The sequence below is a fragment of the Solea senegalensis genome, linkage group LG4 (genome assembly GCF_019176455.1).
Source record: "Solea senegalensis isolate Sse05_10M linkage group LG4, IFAPA_SoseM_1, whole genome shotgun sequence".
Taxonomy (NCBI): domain Eukaryota; kingdom Metazoa; phylum Chordata; class Actinopteri; order Pleuronectiformes; family Soleidae; genus Solea; species Solea senegalensis.
Genome location: NC_058024.1, coordinates 9,526,888 through 9,538,928, shown reverse-complemented (window position 1 = coordinate 9,538,928; position 12,041 = coordinate 9,526,888). Strand labels below are relative to the sequence as shown.

General features: G+C 40.1%; 1 protein-coding gene across 5 annotated transcripts in view; it reads left to right on the top strand.

Moving 5' to 3' along the window:
* The window catches only part of LOC122768388 (calmodulin-binding transcription activator 1-like), an 86,775-nt gene that overhangs the window by 28,831 nt on the left and 45,903 nt on the right, over nt 1–12,041 (top strand). The window contains exon 1 of one of the 5 annotated variants that reach the window (XM_044024357.1): nt 8,365–8,598. The exons of the other annotated variants lie outside the window; for them this stretch is intronic. The gene's annotated coding sequence lies outside the window, so the exon portion shown is untranslated. Of the gene's footprint in view, nt 1–8,364; nt 8,599–12,041 lie in introns of those variants that run through there. 5 annotated transcript variants of the gene reach the window in all.

Genomic DNA, 12,041 nt, shown 5'->3' with positions numbered 1-12,041 from the left:
CGCAGCCCCATAGTATCATTCTGTTAATCTACTTTATGAATACTTTATAGCCGTCAAGGGACATATCATGATACGAGACAAGATATCTGCCTATAAATGCATGGAAAGTCTGTCTTATTCTTAATTGCATAACTGTCCATATGTTTAATTAACAGGCTTCAAACTTGGCAGTTGACTTGACTTGCACCTCTGATGTGGCATCTGCGGTGTCTTTGTTTTAAAAGCTGTCGCAGCACTGATATTGAGGTTCAACGTGGGACGATATACACATTTCCTGTCACGATGATGATTAAAAGTATGTTTGAATAGGATTTCTTTAGATCCTTAAACTCAAACGACCGTCGACTTCAGTCTACGTTAACGTTGGTCAGAAACATCGCAGATGGGATACATACGCTCCAGGAAAAATGATTCTTTTAATAAGATCAAACCAAGGCACATGTAAAAACATCAATGTTTTTTTCTCCATTCACGATTATCACGATCAGTGAAATTCAAAGTGATTTTTATCGTGACGAGCAATAATGCGATATATTGTCCCATCGCTAATTTAAGCATTTACATCATCTGATATAATGTTTTTTTTTTTATGATATTGAACTAAATACTGATTAAAAACACAGAGAATTGAGCAGATTATGTTGTGTCACAGTAGAGTAAGTTCATTGTAATATATCCTCTAATTTTGACATAAAAAGAAAAACAAATACACCAGATATCATGTAAAATTAAGGAAATTGCTTGATACTGAGATCTATCAGGATGTTCAGACATACTATGGTTATTTATAATGAAACGCTTTTAGTTTAAATTTGCACGTGATTGACGTGCACATTTGCATCAGTTGTGTAGAAATGGGCTCTTTCAGACATGGACATTTGTAAGACGCGCGTATGGAGACGACAGCAAAGTGAAACTATTTAATACTTACATACTTTATTACTTTGTAATGCGCTGCAGAGTCGGCCAGACTACGTTCTCCCTGTTGCTGTCAGGTCGTACGGTCAGCTTTGCTGATGTGATATTGCATGGATCGGCCCGCGTTGGCCTCATAAGCTTCAGTCCACTAACAGCCACTCGCAGGCTGTATTCCCTATTTTTAATTAAATCTGGTAAGATTATGTGGTCGTTAAATTGAATTGTCAGTGCAAAATCAATGTACGAAAATACAGCACAGTAATAAAAAATGTCAACTTGCTATAGTGGTTTTAGAACACTTAAATTTCTTTTTCACTCATTATCAATTTGCACTGCTTATTCGATTTGATAAAGGACGAGTGTGTATGTGTGTGTGTGTGTGTGTGGGGGGGGTAGTAGTAAGTAAGAATATATTAAGTAGTAAATGTGAGCTATCAACCACAGAGTTGGAGTTAGGATTTCTTTTTTGTTTGGAGTCAAAAGGCAGAAAACAGGAACAGAAGCAAGTGGAAGTTTGAGGAAAGTGAAACATAAAGCTTGCAATAAGTTAGTGGATAAGTCCGAGAAGTTGAGTGTTCACAGACGTGAGAGTAACTTCACTCTCAGTCCACAGGACCTTTCAGACAAACACAGTTTCCCCGTGTCTCCGTCTGTCCACTTCGATTCTGAGTTGCGGTGAAACCAGACAGAAGTACAAACACGAGTGAGAGGCAGCGGAGACTGTCTGGACTGGGCCCGTGTTGTTTGGCTGGAAGGTAAGAAGAACCAAGGTAGACTGGCAGCTTTATAAAGAATTCCGGCAAAAGAATAGCAAGGAGTATTTGGGGTGAAGTGTTAATAGCACAGAGGTGAACAACGATCTGACCGAGTTAAGCTGGTCTATTTATTATGCAGTGGCTGGTGAAGCTGACAAGGCCATGAAACAGAGGTGAACTGGTGGGAGAACAGGAATCTGGAAGCGGATTCCAGCTTCCGGATCGCGGATTACGTCTTTTGCTGTAGTTTTTTCCCTGAAATGACTTATGTCACTTTTCCATTACACAGTTCTGTCACAACTCAGTTTACTATTAGTACTAATGTGGGCGGGGTCATCACAGTGTGGCTGCATGTAACTGCCAGTTAGAGTAACTAGTGATGAGTAAAGCAGTTGTTTTCAGCGTAACGGAATCATTAGAATCACTGAATTAAAACGGTTAGTTCAGTACTTCCTGCATGACCGGAGCGCAGACTCCGTCTGACACGGTCCCTGAACTGAAATACGACTGAACGGGTTGCAATTTCAGCAGTGCTGTCGCTAAATACGCCAGACTCCTGTAAAATACTGAGATTTCAGAACAGTCCTTGTTAAATGTTGGAGATTAAAGGAGAGGAGCAGAAAACTTTTCTTTTTAATATATTTATTCATTTATTTATTTCATAGGGACAATGCAGTTTGACAGCTGGCAAAGCTACTGTTTATAGCAGTTGCTAATTTACAACTCCAGTCCCGAGTTGGGATTGTGTATGTAAAATACATTCTAACAAGCTGCAAATTTGTGACAATGCAACACAATATGTCACAGCAGACACGTCACAGAGCACGCACACACACACACACACACACACACACACATCTTACAATAATATTATAATAAGCAAGTTTAGCTACAGCGCTGATTTGATTTGAGCCAACATTTGACCTTCAAAGCAAAGTATTTCATTCCATAAGTTTTGCAGAAGAGCGGAGGTTGAGGATTCATAAGACATTCTAAAACATTCAAACATTCCACAACAAGTGAAGTCAACATAAATACACCATAAATATTGATCGCGGCGTCATTTGTGCAGACACTTATCAATTTAATACCCATTTTGACAGCCCGCACGTCGCACGTCTCAACTTTCATCACCTAAGCTGTATTTTCGCCAAGTGGCACAGTGCAGTTCAGCAATAAACGAAACAAAGCAGCAGAAGAAGAACGAGAACACAGCAAACACTGATTCTCTCTGACGTTATTCAATGAAAACAAATGACAATTGTTCCTTTGTAGTAACGGTTAGGAGGACATGAACCCCACTGCTTCAAATAAGAAGCACAATCTTTTATGATGCAGGTCACATGAGTTTACATTAAGTATTTCATTTAACAGCAGTTTATAATTAAATATTATTGTATGGATATGTTGGGAGCAAAGGTTTGTCCTTTGTTCCTTTTTCCTTTTTATTTATTGTGAGTTGTTCTCTTGTGTCTCAAGGATCTCGCTTCATCACAGGAATTGAGCCAAATAGGTAAACTGGTTGCCAGCTATAACTGTGAGACTGTGAGACTGGCTGGTGAATATCATTTCCTATATTTACAGTCTTTTCATAGACAGAGCGACAGAAATCCAATGTAAGAGGGGTTTCCTCTCAGGAGAGACACCCAGTATGTGTCCAGGGTTTTCTGTTCCCTCTGTCTCCCGCCCCCCCCAACCTCGCTTCTGTCCTCCTCTTCCTCCCTCTCCCTCCTCCGTCCTTGCTGATGTATGGAACGTCTACTCTCATATGGAGCGTGTTTGTAAAAGTCACAATAATCAGATTTCACTGATTCCCGTGGGGATTAAACAAGGTGGCATGTGTGCACAAGGTGTGTGTGTGTGCGTGCGTGATACAATATTAGCTGTGTACTAAGTTGTGCCTCATAATGCAGCTGTGTCATTAGTGTGCGACCGCATCAGCTGCAATATATCATCCATCATCTCCTCCTCTGAGGAGGCGACTGTGTTAGGGATACTGATGCCACATTTGCATACTGACAGTACTTATATTTAATTTCATTATATCAACCAACGAATCTGGAATGAGACCTGAAATGGTATTCTTTTAAAAAGTGGGAAAATCTCTGTGGCGACAGCGAACACTCTACCTTTAGGGAAACGATGACGTCATATTGTTGCCAACTACTGTCAATGAGAAGTAACTAAAGTCAGTCTGAAAAGACCCTAACTATCATTGAATCATAAAATAAACGGGAGAAAACAAAACCTTTTTTTACTTCAATAAACAAAACACATCAGTGTCAGTAAATACAGTTAGTATAGTATAGAAAGTAGTGTACTATAATTACTTGGTAGATGTGTTGCTCGTCGCTTTTTTTAAAAATTAAAAAAGTCGCCTGATAAACTTAAACAAACAGACATTGTTTCACTTTCTTTCCTCTGGCTCGGTTCATTCTGTCGCCGTTTCTGTTATGATATCTAATGCTTACAATGTCTTCTTCTCTGTATTTCGGTGTAGCGTTACAGCACAACTTACAGTCCTTGCATATGTAGTCGTTTCAGGGGGGTTTTACTTGCAGGGACACAGGAGCTACTAGTTTACTTCTGTATTGTTTGGTAAGTTTGAGCAAAGAATTTAAAACAACAGAGTCACAAGATAACATCGTTCGAACTTAACTGATGGAGGCAGCAGTGAATCAACAGCTCCTCTGTGTCTGGATGTAAAATCGCTGATTTTCTCCATGGACTTTGGTGTGGTGAGTGAGCACTTTTTCAACTTCAGCTTCCATACAGAAAGTCAGAAGCTTTTAATTAAAGGATAAAGCAGCAGTGCTCTTTTATTGTCAAGTATCACGCACTAGGCTTTTTTTTATCCATATATGTAGTGGCGGTATGTAGAAGTTTAACGTTCTTCAGTTTAGCATCTGTTCTTTCTCTGAGTCTCCAAAGCTCTGTCTGCTATAAGGTGTCATTGCATGTTGATCCAGAAAGTCACAGTCCATTACAGTTCATATGAGGTGGAAAGTTACCAGGAACAGCCCAGGAGGCAATGACTGATGTCTGTCACCTCCTCAATCTCTAAATGGGCATTAAATTACAGCAATTATTTAAAAAAGCAGTGTGCATTTAATGACTGAAAACTACCTGGTTTAAGAAAAGAGAATGTCTCTTAAAGGTCATAGCCGTCTCTATAGTATACGTAACAAATGTAGCTGCCGTTTTAGTGTAAAAAATGTTGTTGATAATGGTCTTCTCTCCATGTACTCATCACATAACTTATATTATATAGACGTTTAAACATAGCAAACATACATTGGCGCGCCCACTGCATGACTCACGCTACTTGAAACGGAGGTGATGACTCCAGGCTCTACCTTGTGCAGTGCATCATCACTGTAAATATACAGTGAAGAGGAGCCCCTCTGGATCCACTGATGATCTATACTGTACCGTTCACTTATGAACTATTAATGGCTCGGCTCATGTTCGTCCGACGTTACTGCTTACTGCATCTCGCTGTTTTGGTATTTCTGTACAGTACAGTCTGCCCTTCATGCTGTGGTTTCAGCCAAGAGACAGCCCATGAGGACATTTCAAGATGGATTGGTCTACTTCACCTTAGAATTCAAAATGAAACACATCCATTTTTGCCATGAAATGCAATAAATAAGTTCCAGGCAGTGGCCAAAATTCTGCTGACGCCTGATTTGTGGTTATGACTGGTGATCAAGTCAACTGGAAAGTTGATTTAAGTGAATTCTTCCAGGGGTTGAATTAGATTCTGCTTTGTGCTCTTCGGCTTATTTTAATTGTCTGCAATCAAGGACTATTGTTTGGGGTTGCACCTTATGAAATGTGAAAATGTATCGTCACCACAATATCAACATGCATAATATATCACAAGTTTTGTTTGGTGAAGAACTGAATATAAAGGTAGCTAATGTTTGTTTTGTTTTCTCTCAGTTTTGCAGCCTGATGCTGTAAAACCCACAATCCACGACTACAGTGGGCAGCGAGATAATTAGAGATTTGTTTGGACAATTCCAGTAAGAGACATTGTAGGTGGATTTAGATTATAGTTTACATTTCTTTTAAAGTTTAAAACTTGTTTCCTTATTTTTATTTATTTACCACAACATTCCGGGTAGTTGAGGATGTTTTTGTTTTGAGAAACAGAAAGTATTTGAAAGGACGCATTAAGATTTTTCATTTATATATTAATTTATTTATTTTAAATAAGACCTTGTTGTTGGAATGGAAATTATGCATTTCATATTTTTTTTCAGTGTCTGCATTTGCTGCTCCCTGTCTGGGTCTGTGTTAGTAGCAAATACAAAACACAAAGACATTAACACAGATTAACTAAAGCTGCAGTGCTGAAATTTTGATGATTCTTGCTGTTGTTGGTGTTAAAAATCTTAGTGAACAGCAACAGTACATAACAACAGGCTCTGTCAAGCAAAACTATCAGGCCTGTCTATCAGGTCTCTCCAGCCCCTCTGCAGTGGTTCCCTGTGGCTTCGAATGAAACTTTTAGAGAGAAAGTTTAGAGATTTAGAGATCAAGGCGATCAATAAAAGTGGTTTAATAACCAAAAATATGCTTCACACATCGCCCGGCTACGTCAAGTGCAATATTTAAAAACCTTCCCAAACTGAACAGACCGGTGTTTGAAATATGGAAAGCTGTTCCGGACACATAAATGAAGTCATGTGTTCATGAAGAAGTACACATTTAGATCCACATACTGTGGTTATGTGTGTTTCGTACCTGCTGTTCATGTTAATCGTGATACAGATTATTTGGAGCTCTTGAGCTTAGTTTATTCGTCGTCTCCTTCTACTATTTGTTCAAAGACCAGGGGAGGAAATGTTGGTACATGCGCAGAACGCCAAGTCAGACTCCAGTCCAACTAAGTGTATACATGCAGGAGTAATCAGACTATGAATCATATTATGTGAGTCCGACTAAGACTAGCTCAATTTTAGTCAGACTAACGTGTTTACATGGCATTAAGAAAACCAAATTATTCTCTTAGTCCAACTCAAATAGGACATTTAACATGCATGCAAACACACTTACTGCTACAATCACTGTCACACACACACACACACACACACACACAGAGGTTCCCACCTTCATTCATTTGAACAGCCTTTACAAAATGTTGCTCTTTACCGTAACAGTTAATGCCTAAAACCTAACCCTTTCCTTCACCTAACCACCAGTCCTTTAGAAATGAGTTTCTGCCTCATTAAATCCAGGTTTTGGCCTCCATGAGGAAAGGTTACAAATTCACGCACCTGTTTGGATGTATTTAACGCGGGTCACGTCATCATTCCAATATGACGACTGGCAAAGTAGAACTTCTATAACTTCTTTGCCTTTGCTGTTTTTGTGGAAGAGGTGCATTTTGCTTGTTTGTGCCCTTGACTCATTGACGCACAAGCTGGCAATCAATAGAACCAGGGATGCTTTTGGGATGTATATAACATTTTGCAATACCCTGAAAGAGTGAGTCCACAGTAACAGTCCACTCAGGTCCACAGCCCGGGGCCTCGTCATAGGCAGAGACAGATCTGATCGGTTGAAGCCAATCACTAGAGCAGTGTTGATAACCCTCTGTGTTTACTTCTGCTAATGATTGTTTCAACTCCACCTGCTCCTCACAGCGTGAAGCCTCCTGGTCTGTTGTCGGAGGAAGAGATGAACCCAGGACTGCAGTCAATTTGTACATCTGTAATTTGATGCTTGTCTTTGGCAGTTTGTTTTTTGAAGCTTGAGGAGAGTTAAATATGCATGGCTTCAACATGGGTGGTGCGTAGTTATTGTTTTTTTTTTACCCCCCCCAAACAACAAACAAATGACATGAAATCTTTATTTGGGGAGAAGACAAACAGAATTCTGAATTGATTTTTATAGAGAGAGGACTCCAGCAGTTAACTAGATTTGTTTGTTTCTCCTGAAATGGAGCTACAATGATATTTACCGAGAGAGTGCGCGCGCACACACACACACACACACACACGTATTGAACAGGTGCACACACGCACACACACACATGCTTGCATCCTTCGTTGGCTGAGGAGGAGACAAACCTAAAGATCGCCACGGAGACCCATCTTTCAAATTTATTCATTAAACTCCCAAATGCTCCCCTTAACGAATGTAATTAGAATATGGTAATGAGAGAGGGCTGAACCGGGGAGTGTTGTAATACGCTTAGCAGCACAGAGGGAGAGAAGAAGAAGAAGAGAGAGATACAGATAGAGACAGAGAGGGAAACAGGGTAACAGAGTTAGAGGGGAGAGAAATAGAGAGACTGAGTGACAGGATGCCAATTTATGTCTTGTTGTAAACAAGTATTTATGCCAATGAGAGGTGGCACACACTATTTCTTTTTTCTGTCTCTATCTCTCTTTCTCCCTCTCTCTCTCTCTCTCTCTCCCTGTGTGTGTGTGAATGTGTGTGTGTAGCATACTAAACCTCCTCAATAACAATGACATCAACAATAGCAGAGACAAACCTCAGAGGGCAGAATGACTCAGAGTGAGATGAGGCATCAGGGGTTAACACAACCACTAGAGACTCTTTCATTGATACACCTCCTCCTCCTCCTCCTCCCTTCTTTCTCTTTCTGTCGTCTTCCATCTCACACCAGCAAACGCACACACACACACACACACACACACACACACATACACAGATTGCGTATGTGTGCATATAAGGATGCGCACGTCTCCGTCTTCGTGGTTAACTTTTGTGGGAGTTTTTGAGGACTCTCTCTGACAGGCTTTATCCAAGACGCCCTCGCGCAGCAGGGGTCCTGGCATTGTGTTTGACACCAAACACCTGTTGCTGTCTTTGATGTGCTGCCCCCCCCTGCTGAGAGAGAGGGGGCCGTCTCCTCAAATGCAAATACAGTACAGGAAGAAGAGGACAGGTAAGGAGAGGGGGAAGTCTTAGAAAAATATGATTGATGTTCCCTCGGCGGGTTGGAGCTGACTTTTCCTTGCTCTCAGGTCTCTGCAAAAAAAAAAAAAAAGAAGAAGTTTGTGCTACTTTCTGGGCTCTATGTGTGTGTGTTTATAGCCACCTTCACCGTTTGGACTTGACATTAGTGAGTGAGAAATGAAAGGGAAATTACACTGGAGGAAAGGGGGAGAGGTGACGGGAGGAGAGAAGAGGGAAGGTAGTAAAGAGGTCACTTGAAAAGGAAAGGCAAAGAGGGAGAGACAGAGTGAAGGAGACGAGAGAGTGACTCTTTCATCATGAAGCCGTCACTCACATCATGCATGGCAGCAGCCAACACACAAATTCTTCTGAGACCTTGCAGGCCTCTATTAGACTGTGTGGTCGTGTTTATACTAGAGCTGAACACTTCATCATTTTCAAATCAAAATCACCATGTCATACAGCCAGAGGGAGACCGATTAATTAATCCACCCAATGTTTGCCTATTTAATATTATTTATTAATTGGCCAATTATTACACATTTTAGTCCTCAGAAACTTGAGAAATGTTGCTCTTTACTTTTTTAAAGTTTTGTGAATATAATTTGTAGTTTATACATTTTTCATCATCAGTGGTTCTCAAACTTTTTATACCAAGAACCACCTGAGAAGATATTGAACTCTTGAAGTAGCACCATGAACACGATGTTTAAACACAGTGGTGTAAATAGGTCAAGCAAAGTCAGCTACAGACTTTTCACAGGAGGCAGATTTATTCCCAATAAGATCATTTGCGCTCTCATCATCCTCCTCTTCCTCACTTATACTTCACACACTGGTATAGTCACATTAGATTAAGATGGAGCGAGAGATAAGGTGACTCTTATTATTATTATTATTATTATTTGTTATTTATTTCATTTTCTACGCATCAAAATTCCTCAGCTCCACTCTGATCACATACCCTGGTATATACAGCAGAACAGTATTTCTGATTTACCTTTCAGAGGAAGCTTGTGTACCACTGATGGCACATGTACCACCATTTGAGAACCATGGCTGTAGATAATTGCACTGCAGTGCAGACGTAAAAATGTAGATTGGAGAAACAGAGCATTAGTGTAATATTTTTATCAAAGTTATATTTTACATATTGTTACATAATGACATAATGTTAAGAGACTGTTTAAAGCAGAGGCCTCAAACTCACTGATTGCGCTCCTCCAGTTGATTTCATGCAGCCCATTATGCATTAACTTTGCATCATAGATATGTTTTTGTAAACAATATTTCCACATGAAAGCAAACACTTTTATTTTGAAATTCTGTGGAATGCCATCATGATGGAATGTTGTGATATAATTTTATGCTAATATCGGAATTTGTTTCTCTTGTCTCATTGTCTCATGTCCTGTCTGGACACTGAATGGCCCCCAGGTCTTTTGAGTTTGAGACTCCTGGTTTAATCTTATGATCATCATGATAATCAGGCCGCCTTGATTTATTTTTGATTTCATGGCTGTAGAATTGTCAAAAAAAATGTTGAATGAGTGAGTGCTTCTGCCCCTTTTTCCAAGCTAATTTTCACTTTCAATATCTGGCAGTTATTCAACCATTTAGGAATTACTGTACTCAGAAGCTTACGTCACAAATGTGTGACCTGCTGGTGAATCTGCGATTGGACGGTTGTTCCTATTCTCTGCTTTCCACTATCCATTCATCATATACTGCTCTATCATCCACATGAGGGTCGTGGGGGGGGGGGCTGTGCCAATCACACCTGACTCAGGGTGAAAGGCGGAGTCACACCCTGGACAGTTCGCCAGTCTATAGTTTTTTTAATTTTCTAGATCACAAAGTCTAAGAGTTACGATAATGAGAAGTACGGATACTCAATCCTGTTGTCGACGACAGCACAGTAACAGAAGGGTTAAAGGAAAGGATGTAAGGATGAGTTGTAAGGATGAGCTCATATATTATCATTAACTGATACTGGTCCATAGATTGCATGTCTGTTAATTAAAAATAATAAACATCACCCTAGGTGGTTTCACTAAACATAGGCTTTAAAGAGAAATGCCATGTGACCAGAATGCAAGTGAGAAATGCAGTGATCATGTGACATGTGGACTTATTTAAGCATAAAAGAAGGACAAATCAAAAGAGACAAGAGCAATTTTAGTCGTCTTTAGTCCTATAATCTTTATCAACTGAAATTGTATTTATTTAAAACAGCTTTTGTGAAACTGAAAAAGTACACATGTTGGACGCAATTTATGTCTGAAGTTTGCTGGACCTTGCAGTAGAATTTCTATGTGGTGAGGTTTCATCATGTTTTAAATCTATTAACACAGTGAATAATGAACAGAAACCTGCCTTTAAAAAAATGATATCCCAAATCAAGTATTAATATTTTGTCAGAAGAATATCACAATAAGATTTTCTTTTCTGAAATCATGAAGCCGTTGTACATACACCCACTCTAGCAGGAGGTTGTTTTGTGTGCGTGCGTGTGTGTGTGTGTGTGTGTGTGTGTGAGTGGCAGTATGACAGAGATGAATGAGACGCTCCTGTCTCCCTCCTCACCAGGTGACAGGGGCGGGTCTCAGCTGAAGGTCAGACATTGTCCTCCAATGACAGACCAGCTCTAAATGTGTGTGTGTGTGTGTGTGTGTGTGTGGGCGCGAGTATGTGTGTGTGTGTTCATTAGTGTGTGTCAATGAGCGAACAAGAGGAGGGACAGAGTTTTGTTTTTATTTATTTATTTCACACTGGGCAACTTCATGTATTAATAGTCAGTCTATTTGTATGCGTGTGTACAAGTGTTTTATGTCCATAGGCGCGTGTGTGTGTGTGTGTGTGTGTGTGTGTTGCCCAGTGTGTGATGAGGTGTTTATATGATAAACACAAGGCAAGCTGGAGAGGAATTCTGATCAGGGGCTTTGCAACAGTTGTTATGGAAACAGCACTAAGCAGTTGTATTAGCCAGTGGAGGTAATATAAAGGCTGTTGAAAGTAAAACACAGTGGGGAATGAAGCAGTTCGGGAATATAATACAAACCACACATTATTGCTCCGGTTTACATTAGACGTGATGAAATTGTATTGTGTGGCGAGAACGGAGCGGAATTTTGTCGTAACTCAAATGTCTGGCTCGCTTAACCGTCGCGAGATACACATTTTAATTAGCCGTGCAGGTTACAAGAGCAGAGTGCAAACAAGACATTATTGGTCTGGTTTGCAATAAACTGCACATCATTTATGTCAGCTTAAAGCGCAACACAACTTAAACTGTATTCAGCTCTGCCTCTGCGACATGATCCTTAAAGCTGCAGTGCGTAACTTTGACTAGAGCTGAGACTCTGGTTTTAATTTAGGATGAAGGTGTGGTTTTGACAGGCTCTGTCAGTCAATACTATCAGACCTGACTCA